Source organism: Lathyrus oleraceus, chromosome 6, assembly GCF_024323335.1.
Source record: "Lathyrus oleraceus cultivar Zhongwan6 chromosome 6, CAAS_Psat_ZW6_1.0, whole genome shotgun sequence".
Lineage (NCBI taxonomy): Eukaryota > Viridiplantae > Streptophyta > Magnoliopsida > Fabales > Fabaceae > Lathyrus > Lathyrus oleraceus.
Window position 1 is genome coordinate 285169409 of NC_066584.1, and position 12261 is coordinate 285181669.

The 12261-nt window shown below is 38.5% G+C and overlaps 1 pseudogene; it reads right to left on the bottom strand.

The window, feature by feature from the left end:
- Nucleotides 1-956: 956 nt before the first annotated feature.
- Nucleotides 957-1963, bottom strand: LOC127095205 (metal tolerance protein C2-like; annotated as a pseudogene).
- Nucleotides 1964-12261: the final 10298 nt, after the last annotated feature.

The window sequence follows — 12261 nt, forward strand, 5'->3', positions numbered from 1 at the left end:
ATATCATATCATATCATGTCCTAGGGATTCAGGATCAAAATTCGGGTCTTCTTAGTATTTAACTATCTCCCACCATGATCATATGAAGAGTGTCCTGCTTCATATTCTCTAGTTGAAGATACTTAAATAGGGGCAACTGTCATACCCCGATTTTGGTCCTGAATTTTTTTCATTTTTTCATTTTTTATTTGGCACGTGGCCTAAAGTTCATTTGCGTACATTCATGACCAAAGGCAACCGTCCATTCCCAAATCCATATTTTTTTGATAAACATTGGTTATTATCTAAGCTTTTTGATCATGGTGCTTTGTTTGATTACAAAATGGATTTTAGTTATTTGACTTTTTTTTTAATTTCCAATTTCAATTTAATTTCAAAGTAAATCTAATTCCAAATTTCAAGTTAATCTTAATTGTTTTTTTTTACTAATGATCCAAACTCTAATTGATTTTTATTTTCAAATAAATGTTAGAATTGATATCAAAGTAATTTTAACAAATTATAGACTAATTTGATTTTAATTGGTTTTATTGGTTTTTTTATTTTAAATTGACATTTAGATGAGTTTTAGATTATTTCAAAAAAAATCCATATCCATTTCTATAACCACAAATTCATTTCATTCAAACCAAATTCCATGAATAATTTTAAACCAAGTTACAATTTCACTTCCAATTCATTCTACATTTTACACTAACCAAATTCAAACATTCATTACACCATTCAAATGTCCAAATAATCATTTCATGCATTAACAATCCAATTACTTTACAATAACCATGTCAAAAATAACAAAGCATAATCTCACAAACATGATCCATTTTCCATCCATAGCTCATTTCAAATCAAAATAGTACATACACTCATTTCATAACATTCAATAATATTTGACTTTCAAACATTTCCAAACTCATTTTCATACATACATTTTCATGTCCATTTAACATTCAAATGTGCATACAACTCTTGATAATAATTATAAAAAGATGAAACTGTGTTGAGATAACCTAATCATCAAGCATAATCAATCTGCACCGTGAGGTATTGCACACGAAAATCATGGTATAGACGATGCACAAATTCTAGAATTGGTCGATCATCCACTCCTTTCTTTACCTGCATCGACAGTGAACCAATCACACGACTGGGCACCAATTCCCAAAAACGGGCTTGGGATACTTCCAGTACGTCTTCTCGAGCAGAAATCTGTCTCAAGCATTTGCTAAAGGCAGTAGTTGGGATGCTGGGAGGTGCCATTTGGAGCAAGATACCACCAGTGGCCCTAAAGAGAGGCAAAACTAGAGTAAAAACTACAACAGAAACGAGCCCCAAACACAACACTTCTGCATTCTCAACCCCGATGGACAATAACCAGGATGCCAATATCAAACCTGCACTGCGAATGGAATCTGTAAGAACGTGCAGAAAAAACAGAGTGGCAATTCATATCTTCTGCATTTCAATAAGCAAGATTTATCCGAGCATAGTTTCTAAAGAACCACACGCCAATGAGATTCACAAATAAATTGGGCGCTGCAGAAACATTCAAGTAATGCTTGTGTTCTTATTCATCTTGTACAAATGCATGAAGTGTTTCAACTGCTAGGAAGAATGACATATACAAAAGCAAACCATGACTGTAACCTCACACACTTGAGAGAAGCAGTAAGACGGTTAGCATATCATTGTCTCTTTCAACTGAGTCGCCCGCGAATATGATTGTGAACCTGCAGAACAACAATTGACGATAAAAGCAACTCTGTTACTACAAGGAACATCTTCAACAGTCCAGCCTGCATTACCGTCCAAGTCAAACAATCTGCACATAAAAAGAGAAAAAACAAAAAGAGGACTTCACTTTCAAAAATCTGCAATCAACATATAACTGACCCAACTCTCTTATAAACAGAACTTGGATCATTCAATTCGGTCCTGAATACTTCAAATACCTTTCCGAATCCATAGGAATAGGAAGTCCAACATGAGGCAAAGATTCTCGGCATATACCGGGTTATTTCAAAGTACCTGCTATGACGCTAAAAATGTATTCAACGGATTTGAATTCCAACGCAATAGGAGACAAGTTGTTCAAGCATCTAACAGCATTCAGACAGAACATTGTCGATACATCCTATGTTGTTACCTGCAAGGCATAACAAGAAAATTCAAGACCATGTTACATTTTGATTGAAACCATTCTTTCGTATTGGATCTTCTTTTTAAATCTCTGGTTTTTTCGCGTTTGGGTGTGAGATATCGAGAGGCGACGAGAGGTTGAGGTTTGGTAGGAGCGATTGAGGGACGGATAGAGGCGTGAGGTTGAGAGAGAAGGTTGAGAGCGATTTTGAACGGCGATTGAGAAGAGAGAGAACGCAAGTGAGGACGACGAGAGGTTTTTTTCGTTACTGTACTTCACATCTTCTTCTTTTATCCTTTTTATTTAAATGAAACAAATGTTTTAAACCATAAAAAATTTAATGAATACGTTTAGTATTCATCTGCTTTTTATTAAATGGTGTATAGTAATGATTTGCTTTTTGTTATTCCCAATCCATTAGCCTCTAGAACCCAACAGCCAGGCGGCTGGGTTTAATTTCTTGTTTTTTTTCCACTTTTAATTGGTAGTCCAACAGACTATTTTATCTTAGTTTTTATTTTTAATTTTAATTTTAATCTATTTTGGCTTACTTATCCGAATTAGCATTAAGATAGCAAATAATCATGAATGGCCTAGTGGAGAGAGACTACTTTCATTGCCTTTAGTGGAGTGGGTTTGATACTTGTGGATAGCAAATTATGTCTCTATTTGTTATGCTTACCATTTTGTTTAATTTTGTATATAACTTTTACTATTTATTTTATTTTAAATTTTATCAATTTAATTTAATCAATATTTAGTTGTTTGTATCTTTAAATGTTTTCCTTTCAGATTTAATTAATGGTTGAATTTCCGATACTATTTTATTCGATTAGTCGATTTTTGTGTGTTAACTAATTTAGTTAGGTTATTAGTACCCATATCCATACTTTTATACGTGTAAATAATCATACTCAAATTTCATTCGATTTCAAAATCAATTTCAACTTTCCTCAACTTCAAAATACATTCCAAAAATAATGTGAATCATTTCAAGATCATTTCACAAATCATCTTCTAAATAAAATGTGAAGAAAAAGATTATCCTGGAGGGAATATCCAGTTATAATCCCTGTAGATGTTTAATTGGCTGCATTGTATGGTAAAACACTAGCTGGATTCTAATGTCTTGACTGATGTCATGACATGCTGTGGAGATATTTGTTTGACTGCATTGTATGTTAGAATATCTAGTTGTACTCTGATGTCTTGGCTGATGTCATGACATACTTGAGTAGTATACTGAAGGTTTAGCTAATACAGGATTTATTGAATGTCAAACTGGATGTTATGACATTTATCCCTGTCAGCAGATACTGAGGAATAGAACAGTTGGTGTTCTGTTAGAACTCAGTATTTATTTTCAGTCTGGTTATCAAGGAAATACCAGACCTGGCATAAGGCCTACTGTCTGAATGTCAAACTGGATGTTATGACATTCATCATTGACAGCATATACTGAACAATAGGCAGAGTGGTTTTCTGCTACACTTCAGTATGTATCTCAGTTTGTTCTTCAGGAGGATAACAGACCCGACATAAGGCTAATTGTGTAAATGTCAAATTGGATGTCTTGACATTTATAAATGTACGCTGATACTGAGGTATGGACAAATTGGTCCTGTACAGTTCAGCAAATTTGTACTGTCTGTTTTCAGGAAAAACAGACCTAGCATATGGTCCTTGATTTGGATGTCAAACTGAATGTTGTGACATTCATTCCTGACAGTGTATGCTATATTGTAGGTTGTTTAGTTTTTCTGTTTCAGCATTTTTCTCAGGCTATACTTCAGGGATTCAACAGCTAAGAGAAAATCCAGGAAACCAACAACCAAGCTACATTTAATGAACCTAACAAATAGCCTATTTGTTAGTAACCTAGATGTGGAATTTAGGGGAACTCGCGTGACCTTAAATTCAGGAGAATACAAGTACAAGGCCCAAGTGCTGCAATATAAAAGGATGGCAATCCTTCATTCAGAATTAGGGTTTTTAGGCGTGAAGATTTTATTTGTCCAATATACTTCACTGCTGTATTTTTGTGTGTCTTGTATTAGACGTATCTTGTAAGCCAAGCTATTATCACTGAGATGATTGCATTGGTATAGGGTGTTCATTGAGTTGTAAGTGTTGTGTCACTCTAAGCTTTTAAGCGTGAGTGCTGTGTATCTTGATTAAAGCTGTTAAGCACAATCAAGAGTTGTTTGAAGTGTGACTTCATAATTGTCTTTAATATTGATTAAAGGTAGTAATCACTGAGGTGATTGAGGGGGAGCGAGTAGGAACTCTGATCTTAGTGTAAGATTGAAATTGCATTGGGTAGGTATTAAGTGATAGGGTTAAACAGTTGGTTTAAGGTCTGAATTAATACTACTAATAGTGGATTTCCTCCCTGGCTTGGTAGCCCCCAAACGTAGGTCATGTTGGACTGAACTGGGTAAACAATTACTTGTGTTATTTACTGCACTTACATTTTAAGTTCTGCATAATTCTTGTCTGCGCAGAATTGGATGTCATAACAACCCCTGTGACATCGAAAGTCTGTTAACTAGAATTTCAATTGGCATCAGAGCAGGCACCCTGCCTGTTAATTTCTGGGTGAGATCTAGGGAAGTTACTTTCTAGTACCATGGACAAGGATATAGGACACTCAAATAGACCACCCATGTTGGATGGCTCTAACTATGATGACTGGAAGCCTCGTATGATAGCCTTCTTAAGGTCTCTAGATAGAAAAGTCTGGAGAGCTGTCAATGAAGGATGGGAACAACCAACGAAGACAGGTGAAGATGGAGTCAGTGTGCAAATTCCTGAAGAAGAGTGGGACAAGGAGCAAGAGGCATTAGCCCTTGGAAACTCTAAGGCCTTGAATGCATTGTTCAATGGAATCAGTAAGAACATCTTCAGGCTGGTGCACCACTGTGAGCTGGCTAAGGAAGTTTGGGATACCCTCAAGATAACTCATGAAGGTACCTCCAAGGTGAAGATGTCCAAACTTCAGATGTTGGCCACCAAATTTGAAAATCTGAGGATGAAAGAGGATGAGACTATTCATGACTTTCACATGAATATTCTTGAAATTGCAAACACCTTTGGTGGCCTAGGTGAGAAAATGGCTGAAGAGAAACTTGTAAGAAAGATTCTCAGGTCCTTGCCTAAGAGATTTGCTATGAAGGTCACAGCCATAGAGGAGGCTCAAGACATCTGCAATATGAAGGTGGATGAGCTCATTGGTTCTCTCCAAACCTTTGAAATGGGCTTATGTGAGGATGCTGAAAAGAAGAACAAAAGCATAGCTTTTGTATCAAATACTGAAGAGAATTCAGAAGAAGGAAACATTGGAGGAAATGAAAGCATTTCAGAAGCCATAGCCATGCTTGGAAGACAGTTCAACAAGTTCATAAAGAAAGTTGATCAGCAGGGTAGACCTAATGTCAAGAACTCTTCATATGACATCAGTAGAAATTCAAAATATGAAGAGAAGGTCACTCAAGGCAAGGGAATCCAGTGTCATGGATGTGAAGGGTATGGTCATATTAAAGCTGAATGCCCTACCTTTCTCAAGATGCAAAAGAAAGGGCTATCTGTCACCTGGTCAGAAGGAGACTCTGAGAGTGAATCTGAAGAAGAATCTGCCAAACATGTCACTGCTCTGACCAGTGTTTGTGCCTCAGATGATGACTCAAGCGGAGATGAGCTTACCTTGGATGAACTTGCTGCTTCATATAAAGAACTATGTGTTAAAAATGCAGAAGTGTGTATCCAAGGAGAAAAGCAGAAGAAACTCATCAAAGAGCTGGAAGCTGAGAAACAGAAGCAACTGAAAGTCATAGATGGTCTGAATGGTGAGATATCTTTGCTGACATCTAAGCTAGAACAAATGACTAAATCCATCAGAATGATGAATAAAGGAACTGACACCTTGGAAGAGATTCTAAAGGTGGGACAGAAGTCAGGAACCTTGTCTGGTTTAGGCTTTGCTAAGAAATCGTCAACTGAACTCAAAAGAGCTAAGTCTGAGGTTCAGAAATTCAAGCAGAAGTCACAACCGATGTCTCAACATCAGGGAACCAGAATGAGTAATCATCAGAAGAAGAAATTTCAGAGATGGAGATGTCATTACTGTGGTAGATTTGGTCACATAAAATCCTTCTGCTACAGACTGCATGGTTATCCTAACCAGGCTACTCTAGTCAGACCTAAGCAGAAGGCTTCTAAGAATAATGCCTCCATTAAGAAACAAAAATGGGCTGCAAATCAGACACCTCAAGTCAGACCTAAGCAGCAGGCATCTATGCTTAATCTCCCTAGTGAGAATCATCAATGTGTTGTTAAACTAGCTCACACATCTCCAAGGGCATCTACCAGACAAGACTGGTACTTTGATAGTGGTTGCTCAAGACATATGACTGGGATAAGCAACCTATTGGTGGATCTACAACCTCATGCCACCGGGTATGTGACATTTGGTGATGGAGCTAAAGGAGAAGTCCAGGGTGTTGGTAAGCTGGAGTGTCCTGGAGTTCCAAAACTGAGTAATGTGCTGTTAGTAAAAGGACTAACTGCTAATCTCATCAGCATAAGCCAGCTATGTGACCAAGGATTCAATGTGAAATTCACTAGGGGAGGATGTGTGGTGTTGAATGGTTGCAATCAGGAAGTAATGAGAGGAGCCAGATCCAAAGATAAATGTTATCTATGGGAATCTAAAGACTCACTCCACTCCTCCAAGTGCCCCTTAGCCAAGGGAGAGCTGGAAGTGAAGTTGGGACATGGAAGACTTGGTCAACTTCATTTAAAAGGAATGAAGAAGATCATATCCAAGGGAGCAGTTAGAGGAATCCCAAATCTGCCTGTGGATAAAAGAACAGACTGTGGAAAATGTCTGATTGAAAGCTGTGAGTCATTGTCACCTATTGGTCATCATACAAATGATGCAGTAGCAAGGGATAAACAGATGTGTGAATCATTGTCGTCTGCAGAAACTAAGTACCTAGCCTCTGGTAGCAGGTGGACATCACTGGTATGGATGAACCTGATGCAGACTGAGTACAATGTCACTCAGAATGTCATGACATTGGATGCTACTCAGTTTGACAATGGTAGGGGCAAAGAGGGAATGTGCTCTTCTGAGAAATTGTAGCAACTAAAGATGTTAGTTAGCTACTGTTTAGTAAGTCAACTTATTAAACAATTAAGAGTGCTCTCTGATTGGTCAACAATTAATAGACATTACTCGTGCAACAAGCATTTTCTATTCCATCGCTTCAACTTTCAGTCTTGCAAAACCTCTCCCAAAGAAACTGTTCAACTCTCCTTCGAGATATTCAGCATGGCAGACCAATCCGATTCCACCTCCTACACGACCCTGTCCGATTCCCCCAGCACTGAGTCGTGCAACCCTAACCGGGAGGACTCTTCTGCTAACGCTGAAACTTCTTCTCATGCAAGAAGACCAAAAGAAACGGTCTTCGGATTCTCCTCAACAATCGCTCTTGAAGAACCAACCAGGGAAGGCTCGAGGTATGTGCATAATGCCATTGCATCTATTGTTACGAAGATACTATCTGGTGATCAGAATGTTCCTGGGGTTTCCATTCCCTTGAACACTATCATACCTGATAGAGTTGCATGTCAAGAAAATGCAGTCGTCTTAAGCAAGAATGTTCCTGACGATGCTGAGCAACCTGATGCTCATGAGGGTTCAAGGATTGAAAAACCCTTAGACAATGTGGGAGGTGAGAAAGTCCGTGTCACTCAAGATGTCAGTGACAACCCTAATGCTAACACAGTGAATCTGGAAGAGCTCTCTGATAATGAACTATTGACCTCAGTTGTCCCTAGCATAGTAAAAAGGGTTAGGACTAGGAGGGAGAGAAAGACTGTGGTGCAGAGGTCCCCAACTAGGGAGGTTGATGTGACAACTTCTCCCAAGAAAAAGGTGACAGAGAGTCCCCTCAAAAGGAAAGGACATGGACCTGCAAAAGCTTGGAGCAAAGAGATGCCCAAGAAAATGAAGACCAAGGTTGTTGTGGTGGAGTCTGATTCAGATGTCCCCGGTGATGTCACAACATCCCTGTCTAAGAAGAAGCCAACCACTAGCAAGCTGGCTGCTAGTGTTCCAGAGGTACCTATTGACAATGTGTCATTTCATTTTGCCTCTAGTGTGAACAGGTGGAAGTATGTCTATCACAAGAGGCTGGCCTTGGAGAGGGAACTGGCTCAAAATGCCTTGGAGTGTAAGGAGATTGTGGACCTTATTAAAGAGGCAGGGCTAATGAGAACTGTGACTCAACTCCCAAAGTGCTATGAGACCCTGGTGAAGGAGTTCATTGTCAATGTGTCTGAGGAATGTGCAAATGGGAAGTCCAGAGAATTCAGAAAGGTCTATGTGTGTGGCAAATGTGTGACCTTCTCTCCCTCAGTAATCAATCTGTATTTGGGAAGAGTTGATGTATTGCAACCAGAGCTTGAAGTGACTGACAACAGAATATGTCAAGTCATCACTGCAAATCAAGTCCGGAAGTGGCCTCTTAAAGGGAAACTGGTGGCCAGCCAACTCAGTGTGAAGTATGCCATGCTACACAAAGTTGGAGCTGCCAACTGGGTGCCCACAAATCACAAGTCAACTGTATCTATGATGCTTGGAAAGTTCATCTATGTTGTTGGAACCAAGGCAAAGTTTGACTATGGTACCTACATCTTTGATCAGACCATGAAACATGCTGGGAGTTTCAGTGTGAAGGGACCTATAGCCTTTCCTTCTCTCATATGTGGCATTGTGCTGAATCAATTCCCAAACATCTTGACAGACAATGACTTTGTGAAAAGAAGAGAGAGTCCATTGGCCTTCAACTACAAACTGTTCTTGGGTAAGCATGTCCCTGACATTGTCATGACATCTGGAGAAACATCCAATGTTGGCAACCAACCAGATAAAGTTGCTGTCATTGCTGTGCTCAGAGAGACTTGCAAAGAGCTGGAGGTTAGGAAGCTCACCTTGGAAAAGCTGATTTTTCAATTGGAGATGTCTGCTGAGGATACAGATGGAGCTGCAAGGCAAAGCTCAGAGGGTGAGGAGGAGGTCAGTTCTGATGATGGCGCTAATGATGAGGCTGATGAATAAATCAAGTCTGTAATTCTGTCTTTTATGTGTAATTCTGTTTATGTTATGTTGGTCTGTAATTTAAAGTGTTGCTTTGGCAACATTTTTGACAAAAAGGGGGAGTAACAGGTGATACCCCAGGACAACAGATTGTTTTGCTTATTGCTAAACAGATATTCAGGACAGATATTCAAGATCCTCTAATTCAGAGGTTGTGCTGCAACTGTTGTTCCACTTCTAATGAGTGTGAGTATGTATGTGTGTGCTGCAATTAGAAGTATTTATTTAACTTCTGTATGTGTGCTGATATGTGAAGTTTTTATTTAACTTCCATGTGTGTGAGTGTGCTGCAACTCTGAGTGTATTAGCTAGGTTAATTTCCTGCTAGATGTATGTTTTCCGCTGTTATGGACTCTGTTCTGAGACCAAAGTGTTTTAGCCAAAAATTTGCCAAAGGGGGAGTTTGTAGATGTTTAATTGGTTGCATTGTATGGTAAAACACTAGGTGGATTCTAATGTCTTGACTGATGTCATGACATGCTGTGGAGATGTTTGTTTGACTGCATTGTATGTTAGAATATCTAGTTGTACTCTGATGTCTTGGCTGATGTCATGACATACTTGAGTAGTATACTGCAGGTTTAGCTAATACAGGATTTATTGAATGTCACACTGGATGTTATGACATTCATCCTTGTCAGTAGATACTGAGGAATAGAACAGTTGGTGTTCTGTTAGAACTCAGTATTTATTTTCAGTATGGTTATCAAGGAAATACCAGACCTGGCATAAGGCCTACTGTCTGAATGTCAAACTGGATGTTATGACATTCATCATTGACAGCATATACTGAACAATAGGCAGAGTGGTTTTTTGCTACACTTCAGTATGTATCTCAGTCTGTTCTTCAGGAGGATAACAGACCTGACATAAGGCTAATTGTGTAAATGTCAAATTGGATGTCTTGACATTTATAAATGTACGCTGATACTGAGGTATGGACAAATTGGTCTTGTACAGTTCAGCAAATTTGTACTGTCTGTTTTCAGGAAAAACAGACCTAGCATGTGGTCCTTGATTTGGATGTCAAACTAAATGTTGTGACATTCATTCCTGACAGCGTATGCTATATTGTAGGTTGTTTAGTTTTTCTGTTTCAGCATTTTTCTCAGGCTATACTTCAGGGATTCAACAGCTAAGAGAAAATCCAGGAAACCAACAACCAAGCTACATTTAATGAACCTAACAAATAGCCTATTTGTTAGTAACCTAGATGTGGAATTTAGGGGAACTCGCGTGACCTTAAATTCAGGAGAATACAAGTACAAGGCCCAAGTGCTGCAATATAAAAGGATGGCAATCCTTCATTCAGAACTAGGGTTTTTAGGCGTGAAGATTTTATTTGTCCAATATACTTCACTGCTGTATTTTTATGTGTCTTGTATTAGATGTATCTTGTAAGCCAAGCTATTATCACTGAGATGATTGCATTGGTATAGGGTGTTCATTGAGTTGTAAGTGTTGTGTCACTCTAAGCTTTTAAGCATGAGTGATGTGTATCTTGATTAAAGTTGTTAAGCACAATCAAGAGTTGTTTGAAGTGTGACTTCATAATTGTCTTTAATATTGATTAAAGGTAGTAATCACTGAGGTGATTGAGGGGGAGTGAGTAGGAACTCTGATCTTAGTGTAAGATTGAAATTGCATTGGGTAGGTATTAAGTGATAGGGTTAAACAGTTGGTTTAAAGTTTGAATTAATACTACTAATAGTGGATTTCCTCCCTGGCTTGGTAGCCCCCAGACGTAGGTCATGTTGGACCGAACTAGGTAAACAATTACTTGTGTTATTTACTGCACTTACATTTTAAGTTCTGCATAATTCTTGTCTGCGCAGAATTGGTTATCATAACAACCCCTGTGACATTGGAAGTCTGTTAACTAGAATTTCAATCCCGAATATTAGGCTCAAGTTGTAAGAGCTTGCAAGCCATAAATATTCGTCTTCCCTTCTACACTCTAATATTCAAATCGTCTTCTAAATAAAATGTGAAGAAAAAGATTATCCTGGAGGGAATATCCAGTTATAATCCTGAATATTAGGCTCAAGCTGTAAGAGCTCGCAAGTCATAAATATTCGTCTTCCCTTCCACACTCTAATATTCAAATCGTTTTCTAAATAAAGCGTGAAGAAAAAGATTATCCTAGAGGGAATATCCAGTTATAATCCCGAATATTAGGCTCAAGCTGTAAGAGCTTGCAAGCCATAAATATTCGTCTTCCCTCCAAAACATTCGTACATATCCGAATCATTTTCTTAACAATATTGGAAAGAAACAGACTGCCTGGGTGGAATGTCCAGACGTAGTCCCGAGTACTAGACCCAAGCTGTAAGAGCTTGCAAGTCATAAGTACTCGTCTTTCAAACTCCAAAATACTTAATTCCTATCTTAACCTCTTTCAATAAAGATGGAAATGGAACATGGTGTATACCGTGCACTCCTGAGATTAAGATTCGAGGCGGATGCCTCGCCAATCTTAACTCTCGCCATCGTCTAAAATTGTCAATGTGGTTTCTTCAAACCCTTTCTCAATCAAACCTAAAAATACTTAATCTCTATTAAACACTTTTGCCAATAAAGATGGAAATGGAACATGGTGTATACCGTGCACTCCTGAGGCTAGGATTCGAGATGTATATCTCGCTCATCCAAGTTCTCGCCACCACTCAAAATACATCCAACCAATCGAACTCTTTTCTTGCCGCTGTGCGATTAATCAAAAACCTTTTTATAAATGAAAGATATATTGTCTTAAGGTGATGCAAAACAATGTTTCGGCCACGATTGTTGAGTAGAGATAAATGACGCTTTTCCGAGTGTAGATTTATTAATCCGTTCGATGTGTGGTATGTGTCTACTCCTCATCTGTTTTGGGTAAAATAATGTTTTCGTCGATTAATACACTATAGCTTTCACTAAAATCGACCAACAAACAAACATTTTTCTACCCAACACTACG